Here is a 10,157-nt window from a genome sequence, read left to right as displayed (position 1 = left end):
GTGTCAAAAAGAAAAGCACTAACCAGTGTTGGCAAGGATGTAAATAAAAGGGAACCTTATGCACGGTCAGTGGCAGTGTAAATTGGTTTAGCCATTACTGCAACAGTACAGAGGTTCCTCAGAAAGTTAAAAACAGAACTACTATGAGATACAGCAATCCCATCTCTGGATACATATCTAGTGGAAATGAAGTCAGTGTATTGAAGATATATCTGTACTCCCAGGTTCATTGCAGGACAATTCATAATATCCAAGACAGGAAAACAACCCAAGTATCCATCACGGAGAACCACGCAACTGTTGAATATGACACCATATCGGAGGATACGTGTATGACTAATGCCAGATGTTAATAATGGGGAGATTCAGAGGGATGGGCAAAGGGAGTAGATAGGAAGTCTTTTTGCTCGATTTTTCTGTAAAGCTAAAACTGCTCCAAAAAACTTAAAGACTAATAATTAAAAGAAAAAAAAAGTTAGTAGGGAGGAAATCTCCTTTACATGGATTTCAAAAACCAAAAAGTCTCTACTTTTTTTTTTTAGGTGTTTTCTGATAGTATTTTGTTTTCATTTCTATCAGTTTTATTCCCTTTCATACTTAAACACTCTTCTTAGTTTATCAGTCGTCTTTTTTTCTCTCTCTTATTTCAGGAACGCTGAACCCCCAGATCAGTGTTTGGTATATACAATGTCACAGTGACTCAGGCAAAATCGCTGCTCTCCTAACTGCATTCACATCCTCACTATAATGTACAGGGAAGCCTGGGACGCCCCCCTGGACAGTAAATAGCGTCAAACCAGATTCTGCGTCCTTGTGCATCAACGGGGCATAGAACGTCGGACTTTTCTCGGATCTCTCTTTTCAGAGTGACCTCCTCCATGTGAAATTAATGCACAGTTAAAGATGAAGTGAAAAAAAAATATGGTACAGTGAGAGATTTGTCTGTGTGTTTACTGATAAGTATAGCTTTTTCCCTTGACTTCTAATTTTTTTTTTTTTTTTTTCAGGAGCAGAATGGAATGGCAGAAATGAAGACTTAATGGAGACACCTCTTGGGGAGAAATCCCCCTCAGACTTCTGCATTGAGGAATCTAGATCCTTCTCCCCATGCTGTCCTTGGAGTGCCTGGATTAATGGGGTAACCAAAATACTGGTGTGACTGGCCCAGTCTTGGCTCACCTCTGTTGTCCTTGTGTAACAACCAACAGCTTCCCATTTCATGCTCAAAAGTATCCTTGTTTGGATTATAAGTTACATGGTTTTCCTACCTTAATCCTACTGGATATTATGTCATGATCTGTGGTCATCCTATCAAATGGCTGTTAGTTACCTAAGGCAACAGAAAAGGGCAGCTGGAAGGAGGCTCCAGTTCTCCCGGCAGCCATAACACTGATGCTCGACCAGCTCTTGGTGTTTGCTTTCATGTCCCATGTTCCTTTGATTCACTTCCTGAGAGTGTCATCCCTCTTCTTGTTTTGGGGCCTTTCTCGGGGAAGCTGCTCCTTCTATGTCTTATTGTGGGGGAACCTTCTCCTTTTGTTTCTTTCCATTGGTGGCACTTGTTTTTTTCTTTGGGTCAGTAGAGAAAGCGGAGTTCAGTGAGGCACCCAGCCCACCCTCAGTCCGACGCAAAAAAGCACGTGTACCTCCAGTCAGCCCCAGATTTGCTGCCCAAGAGTGAATGACTTCAAAAGATTGTTGTCATTTCATTATTCATTTATAACCTGGTTAATTTTTGGAAGATCTATTTCTGGAGCACCTAAGTTCTAAGCCTTGTGTGTATTATTATACATATTATTTATGTATTTTATTCATTATATACATATATACGTATACATATATATATATATGAATTTATGTATATATAAAATGAATACCAAAGAGCCTCAGAGCCTCAGTCCTTGTCTTCATAAACAGAGAAGACAGACTTCAGAACAGTAATGCCACTTGGGTGCTGGGCGCTGTGAGAAGGCTTCGATGGGCAAGGACAAGGGTTGAGTGATGGGCGAGGACCTCCTAGTGCGGAACGCTGTAAGCCATTTCAGGGAATGAGGACTTTCTTCCGAGACAAATGACTTGATCAGATTTGCATTCTGTAAACATCACTTGAGCTTCTAAGTGGCCACCTTTGTAATGGGAAAGATGCAGTATAAGCTACATAAAGTACATCATAAGGAGTATTTTCCATGTTAACAATTATTTTGACAGAACCCGAAGAGGCTAGAGGTGCGGGTACAATGCCTGCTCATGGTTTGTTTTGGTTATATGTAGATAGCATCTTTGACAATTCAGGTGTGACAGTGAAGGCGCCGTTAAGATGCTTAAATGGGTGATGGAAATGTCCGGTAATGTGGACATGAGTCAGCGTCGCTCACAGCAGCTCTGATACATCTATGCCAAGAATCCCCCAGTCTAGTCCCCAAGCATCTTTGACCATCAATGTAGAAAAGACTCATGTGAAAATTAAAAAACGTTGAAAAAAAAAAATTAAAAAAAAAAAAAAAAAGAAAAGACTCATGTGAAGAGGTAATAAGGCTGTTGGCTGACATTTACCAGCGTGGGTTTGGCAGGGTTTCTAGGTTCTGTATGCAATCTTCAGATTTATTTTTTAAAATACTGCTTTCTATTAATTAAATCTTTGTAAGTCTTACAGAACTTACACCAAACCAACAGACTCTTCCTGCGCTTGTTCCCACTGGTTACTGTGGGTCCTTCAGAATCCCACCCCTTACTTCCATAGTGCCCCAAATCCTCTCTGGGACTCCCCACTTTTCCCTTCCCTGTGGTTGGCTCAGTGTCGAATCTGCTCCCCTCTCTCTGGTGCCACAGAAGCCACCTGTGATGTCACTAACGGGTCCACGAAGGGGCCACCCTCTGTTGGTGCTGTGTCCAGAACCGCATTGGGTTAGGCCTGGACCTGCTGCCCCTGTCCGGTGGGCCCAAGGATTTGGTGTGAGGAGGCAATTCGTTGCTTGCAGTGGAAGCTGGGGTCAGAAAACTCTCACTACCTGTTTGCCGTATCCCATCCCGTCATTCCCAAGCAAGGCTGCATTGCTGTCCCAGTCTTGCTCGAGGATGACGCAGAGGCTATTTGAACTGCCCCATGAAGCTTTTTGCCCTGAGACTCAGGCTCGAGTGTGGGACGGACATGACCTGAGAATACAGGTGTGCTGCTTATACAATTGCCCTTCATCTCTGAACCTGAGCCACTGTCCTTGGTTCATGGACGCCCTGACTTTCCTCCTGAACATGAATTCTTTCCAGGATGCCTCTTGGTTCCTCATGCATATGGGCTCCAGTGCGCTCTCCCACTGCCCATGCCATCTGAATTCCTGCGTGGACCACAGGTCCATCTGGGACCCTGGCCATGCTCCCAGTTTTCACTTATACATACCAGCCTCCAAACTTCTAATTCGCAGCCTCACTACACACAGTCCCTCTTCTCTGTTTTGCTTTTCTCATTAATACTTGTCACTCTCATTATATATTTATTTAGTTTAGTGACAGTCTTTCCCCACTAGTATGTGAACTTCATAAGGGCCGTTTTTTAAAATATTTTTTGTTGTCTCAGTGCCAGTAATGCATAGAGCATAACGGATGCTCAATAAATGCCAGTTGAATCAGTTGAGGAATTAAATCCTTAAATCCTTCAGTACGTCGAGTGTCTACTATGTTCTTGATTTGGGAGATGAAGAGCATTTATTGGTCCGAGTGAGATATGCTGAATGGGGGCTAATGCAGTGAACTTGGCCCATGGCAGAACTCATGTGACAATTCTAACAGGATTGCTTATAGTGAAATTAAGATGACCCCAGGCCGCAATGTGGAAAAATGTTTTATTTCTGCATGCACAATCTCTTCTGACAAAGAAGATGAAAGAGCCTGTGTACTCCGATGTAAGATAGGTTTAAGATGCACCTTGTGTTGAGCTGGGTTTCCCAGAACATCTAAACCACAGTTGAGGAGAGTCCATGACCACTGAAGTCAGCTGACCCATTGCAATGATGCTTATAAGTGAAAGGGGACGTCCAACCTGTGTAACTGAGTGCAAGGTGCTGATAACAGCGAGCTGAGCAGTTTAGCGGTTGCTAGTTTGTTAGGACATCATTCAAATCAAGTCAAATTGTTAAGGATGGTCAAGAGCCTTCTGGCATCTCCAAAACAAAATTTCATAGTGTTATATAATGTAACCAGATTTTGAAATTACTTCGGCTAAATTTTACTCAGCTTCCTCCCCACCCCCAGATTTTTATTTAAATTCTAGTTCGTTGACATACAGTGCAATTTTGGTTTCAGGAGTAGACATTAGTGGTTCATCACTTACAAGCAACATCCAGTGCTCAGCACAAGTGCCCTCCTTAATACCCATCACCCAGCTAGCCCATCCCCCAGTCACCTCCCTCCCTTAACTGTCTGTTCTCTATCTTTAAGTCTTCAAGGGTCTCTTACGATGTGTTTCCCTCTCTCTCTCATTTCCCCTCTGCCATATGTTCATCTGTTTTGTTTTCTTAAATTCCACCTGTGAGTGAAATCATACGGTATTTGTGTTTCTCTGACTGACTTATCTTGCTCAGCATAATACACTCTAGCTCCATCCACATCGTTGCACATGGTAAGATTTCATTCTTTTTTATCGCTGAGTAACATTCCATGGTATTTAGATACCATCTCTTCTTTATCCGTTTTGTAGTCGGTGGACACTTGGGCTCTCTCCATAGTTTGGCTATTGTTGATAATGCTGCTATAATATTGGGGTGCATGTACCCCCTCAAATCTCTACTTTTGTATCCTTTGGGTAAATACCTCGTAGTGCGATTGCTGTATTGTAGGGTAATTCTGTTTTTAACTTTTTGAGGAAGCTCCACAGCATTCGCCTGAGTGGCTGCACCAGTTTGCATTCCCACCAACAACATAAGGGGACTCCCCTTTCTCCACATCCTGGCCAACATCTGTTGTTTCTTGTGTTGTTAGTTTTAGTCGTTCTGGCAGGTATGAGGTGGTATCTCATATTCAGCTTTTATGCTAAGTTACCACCTCTTTGCCAGTCAGTGTGTCTTAGGCTCTTCCTGCTGGGTGAGACCATAGTATAAGATGTGTAAAGAACATAATCTGCTTATGGGAGACCGTGGTGACAGTGATGGCAGTGGGAACTAAATTTATTGAGGTATTACTACATGCCAGCCACCATTTTAAGATTTTACCAATTTGATCCCCACAACTGTATGTGATGTCCCTCGGTCACTTGGACTGAGTAAGAATGAGTAACTTACCTAAGGTCACACTGTTGGTTGTAGGGCCAAAATGTGAGCCCCAGCAGCTTGACTTTAGAGTCTGTGTTCTGTCCTCTGCGCCATTGCTGTAATGCTGCTCGGTACATTTGTGAAAGTTGGAGCGGGGGGTTAGATTGGCAATTTAAAGGCCTGTGTTCTAACTCTGCTTCTGCCACACTCCCCTTTAAGTCCTATGGTCCTTAAACACTTTGGGCTAATTGACACTTGCTTAAAGGCTCTAGATGTATTGGGGCAGCTCCCCTTCCTATCACTAGATGGCAGAGTTGGTGGCGGGAGGGAGGGGAAGGTGTGGTATAGATGTATGTATGGTATTTAATTTGTAAATCTCTATCCTACTGGTAAAATAGTTTATGGGCTATTTCAGTTGGTATTATAAATATTCATTACATTTCTACTCATTAAATTTCTTTCAGTTTGTATTTAATAGTTCCCCCTTTTCCTCTCTATTTGTTCAATGTATACAGTATCTACAAAAGGAGTATAAGTCAGATAGCAGGAAATTTGGCTGCCTCGCTCATGACAATGACCAGAACAGTATCTGGCCTATAGTCAGGACTCAAAATTATTTGAGGTTTTCTTTTTTTTTTTTTTTTTTTTTGTTGTAAGGATTTCCTTTCCCTTTTCATTTTGAACAAATGTTAGTGTTATAGAAAAGTTGAAAACATAATACAGAGTTGCCTTCTATCTGTCACTCCATTTCCTGTAATGTTAACGTCTTACATTACCTTAGTGCAGATATCAAGAATAAAAAATTAACATTGGTACGGTCTTATTAATTAAACTACAAACCTTACTTGAATTACACCCATTTTTTTCCCCGCTAATGTTCTCTTTCTGTTTTGGGCCCATACTTAGGGTTTCACATTATATTTAGTTATTATGTTTTCTTAGTCTTCTCCAGTTCTGTAAAAATTCCTTGATTTTTCCTGGTGTTTCATGACCTTGACAGTTTTTATTGATCCATTATTTTACAGAATGTCCATTAGTTTGGATTTGTCCAATGTATTCTGCTAATTGGAGTGAGGTATTGCGTTTGGGGCAAGAAAACCAGAAGAATGATGTGCTCTCATCTGTGCACCACATCAGGGTGTTCATGATGTTGATACGTCTTATTGCTGGTGATGTTTAGCTTGATCACTTGGATGATGTGATGATTGCTAGGTTTCTCCATTATAAAGTTACTTTTTTATCCCTTTGTATTACTGAACACCTTTGAGGAGATTTTTTTTGGAGATGATGCAAATCTAGTCTCCCCTCAAGCTTTGCCCACAAATTTTAGCATCTTTTTCTGCTGTACATTGCCATATGATCCATTTGGCCCATCGCTATACTGTTGGCCTCAGTTTTTATTCTTCTATGACCCTCTAGGTACTTGCACTGGAGTGTGGATAAGAGACAGTGAAGTGTGCATATATTGTACATCTACTACCTATTTGCTGGTTCAGATAAAGATTTTTTTACTGACGTGTAATTAAATTCCCCAACTGGATCTCTCTGGACCTCAATTTGGATATTTTTAAAGTAAGAAACTATGCTCTGAAAAAAATATTGGAAGCAAATTTCAACAGTAATGAACGGAATACGATCCACCCTCTTATATCCATTGAAAATTTAAAGAGACATTGTATTCGCAAAAATTTACCCAGTGTGTAAACATTAGAAATCATAGGTAATCATAAAGAAAAAAAAAACCTCATTAATTCTTCCTTGAACTCTAACCTTTGTTAAGATTATGCCAGTATCCTTTATAATTTTCCTACGTATATATACACATATATTTAAATTTCTGTTTTAAGAAGGCTTATATTGCATATATCATGTTAAACTTGATTTGTGTACTTAAAACATTAAATAATTCTTAAGAGCAGTACAGTATTCATTTACAGGATGCAGCAGGATTTCTATAAATAATTCCTTATTATTGTATATTTTCAGTTGGTTTACTTTTTAAATTTTAAACGTATCAGATGATAGTTTGCGATAATATTTGAGGGCTACTTGCCCCCTTGATGTCTCAGATCCACCTCTAGGCTTTCTGTGTACATCGGCTTCATGAAGAAAGAGAATGCTCTGGGCAGTGAAGGGGTTTCTCAATGGATTTTCTAGTTAATAGCCTTGAAAGTCAAGCTTTTGTTTGCATAAACCTGAATTTGGGAGACCAGGCTTTTTGAACTTCCAAGATTTGGCACTAAAAATGCAGGATGCAAACCATGAGAGAAGCAGAATATGCAGTTAATTTGACACGTGTGTGTGCATTTCTGCTGAGTACGTATATAGTGCTGAAACAGCTTATGCACAGACTTATAATCAGTTTGAGATACTGCCAGAGAGTATCCCAAAGTAGAGTTTGCACCAGCAATGTATGAGAAGTTCTTGTTCAAATCTTTTGCACATTTTTCTATTGGGTTTTCTTTCCTTTTATTACTAATTTGTAGAACACGCTTCATGTATTTGGATAACAGATCTTTGTCATAAATATTTTTTGCAAATATCTTCTATCAGTTTCTGGCTTATGTTTTCACTCTCTTGAAGGTGTCCCTTTGATGACCAGAAAGTTCTTAATTTTAATGGAATCAGTTTATCAATCTTTTCCTTTACGGCTAATGCTTTTTGTTATCTGTTCAAGAAATTTTTGTCTAAACCTAGTTAATGAAGATATTCCCCATTGTCATCTTCTAGAAGTTTTAGTGTTAAATCATCTCCCTTAAGAACTATAATCCATCTGGAATCTATTTTTGTGAAGGCTGTGAAGTATAGGTCAAACTTCATTTGTTTAAAAGAAGTGTGGCTATCCATATTCCCTCCCTCTTCCCCTACTTAGTGGTGTCTTTGTTTTAAATAAAAATCAAATTGGTTGATCTGTTTCTAGCTTCTCTATTCTGCTCTATTGGCCTGTTAGTCTGTCCTTCCACTAATACCACTCTTAATTTCTGTAGCTTTCTAAGTTTGGCATCTCCTAATGGAAGGCTCCAACTTTGTTTTTATATTTCAAGGTTGTCTTCTTTTATGTATATAAATTTTTATATTTGTATATAAATTTTAGAATTAGCCCATCAGTCAAGGGGAATTAAAGAGGACACTTGTGGGGATGAGCACTGGGTGTTATATGTAAGTGATCAATTACTAAATTCTATTCCTGAAATCATTATTACACTACATGTTAACTAACTTGGATATAAATTTTAAAAAAATAATAAAAAAATATGGGCAGAGGACATGAATAGACATTTTTCCAAAGAAGACATATAGATGGTCAACAGGCACATGAAAAGATGCTCTTTATCACTAATCATCAGGGAAATGGAAATCAAAAGCTCATTGAGATACCACCTCACACCTGTCAGAATAGCTAAAATCAAATACAAAAAAAATAACAAGTGTTGGCAAGGATGTGGAGAAAAAGGAAACACATGTACTGTTGGTAGGAATGCTAGCTGGTGCAGTCACTGTGGAAAACAGTATGGACATTCTCCCCAAAATTAAAGATGAAATTACCATATGGCCCAGTAATTCTGCTACTGGGTATTTACCCAAATAAAGAGATATTATGTGCCCCTGTGTTTATTTCAGTATTATTTATAATAACCAAGTTATGGAAGCCATCCAAGTGTCCATCAATAGATAAATGGATAAAAAGATGTGGTTTATATATAAACATACATACTATGGAATACTAACTACTCAGCCATAAGAAAGAATGAAATCTTGCCCTTTGCAACAACATGGATGGAGCTACAAGATATAATGCTAAGTGAAATAAGTCAGAGGAAGACAAATACCACATGATTTCTTTCATTCATATGTGGAATTTAAAAAACAAAATAAATGAATTAAAGAGAGAGAGAGAAACCAAAAACCAGACTCAAATATAAAGAATAAACTGGTGGTTGGTTGCTGAAGGGGAGGCAGGTGGAGGGATGAGTGGAATTGGTAAAAGGACTAAATACACTTATAATGAGCACTAAGTAATATACAGAATTGTTGGAATCATTATATTGTACATATGAAACTAATACAATACTGTATGTTAATTATACTTGATTTAAAAATGTCTAAAAAATTAAAAAAAATCAGCCCATCAGTTTACAAATACATACACATAAGTTACTGGATTTTGGTTGAATAGCAAAAAAAAAATCTATGAAAAAATTTTGAGGAATTGACATATTTCCAATATTTAGTTTTCCATCCATAAGCATAATAAGTCCTGCCATTTAGACTTTCTTTCATGTCTCTCAATTACATTCTTTTAATGTTCTGTGAGGAGGTCTTGACCATTCTTGGATTTTTGGATCCCTTTAGAAATGTCATCAATCTTCATATTTGCTAATTCAGCAAGGAAAATGTCAGGGCAGACGATGAGATTCAGAGTCATGGACAAGCCTGCTAGGGAAGACTCATTTCTGTGCTGTCCTGTCTCTGTTTTGATTTGTTTGTTTTGTATTTTTTTCTTGTGGTGGTGGTTGTTTTTCAAAGCCTTGAGGTAGGTGTGGGATCCTCTGTGGCCAAGTATCCAATCCATTTTTGAGTAGAAGAACCCTGTTTTATTCACCAGTTTATAACAAAGCCACCCTGGGAATTCACTCTTCGAACACTTTGCCAGTGGTATCTTGGTGTAACTTCTGGTACCCCTGGTTTTTAAGACCTTTTTTTTCATGAAGTTCCTCACTCTAACATGTCTTCTCATCTCAGGAAATCTCCTTCTAGGGGCTTTCTGCCCTTGTATCCATCTGAATTTCTAGGTTCCACTGGAACGCTGCTTTCCAGTTCCACCAGTCTGCAGCAGCAAAAGAGGGTCCCTGTGAAGCCGTTCTCCGATGGTCATGTCCCCTGATGCTCTTCCTCCACTTCTTTCTTCTATTTTCA

This window comes from Lynx canadensis, chromosome D3 (assembly GCF_007474595.2).
Source record: "Lynx canadensis isolate LIC74 chromosome D3, mLynCan4.pri.v2, whole genome shotgun sequence".
NCBI classification, from domain to species: Eukaryota; Metazoa; Chordata; class Mammalia; order Carnivora; family Felidae; genus Lynx; species Lynx canadensis.
This window is presented reverse-complemented; position numbering follows the sequence as displayed.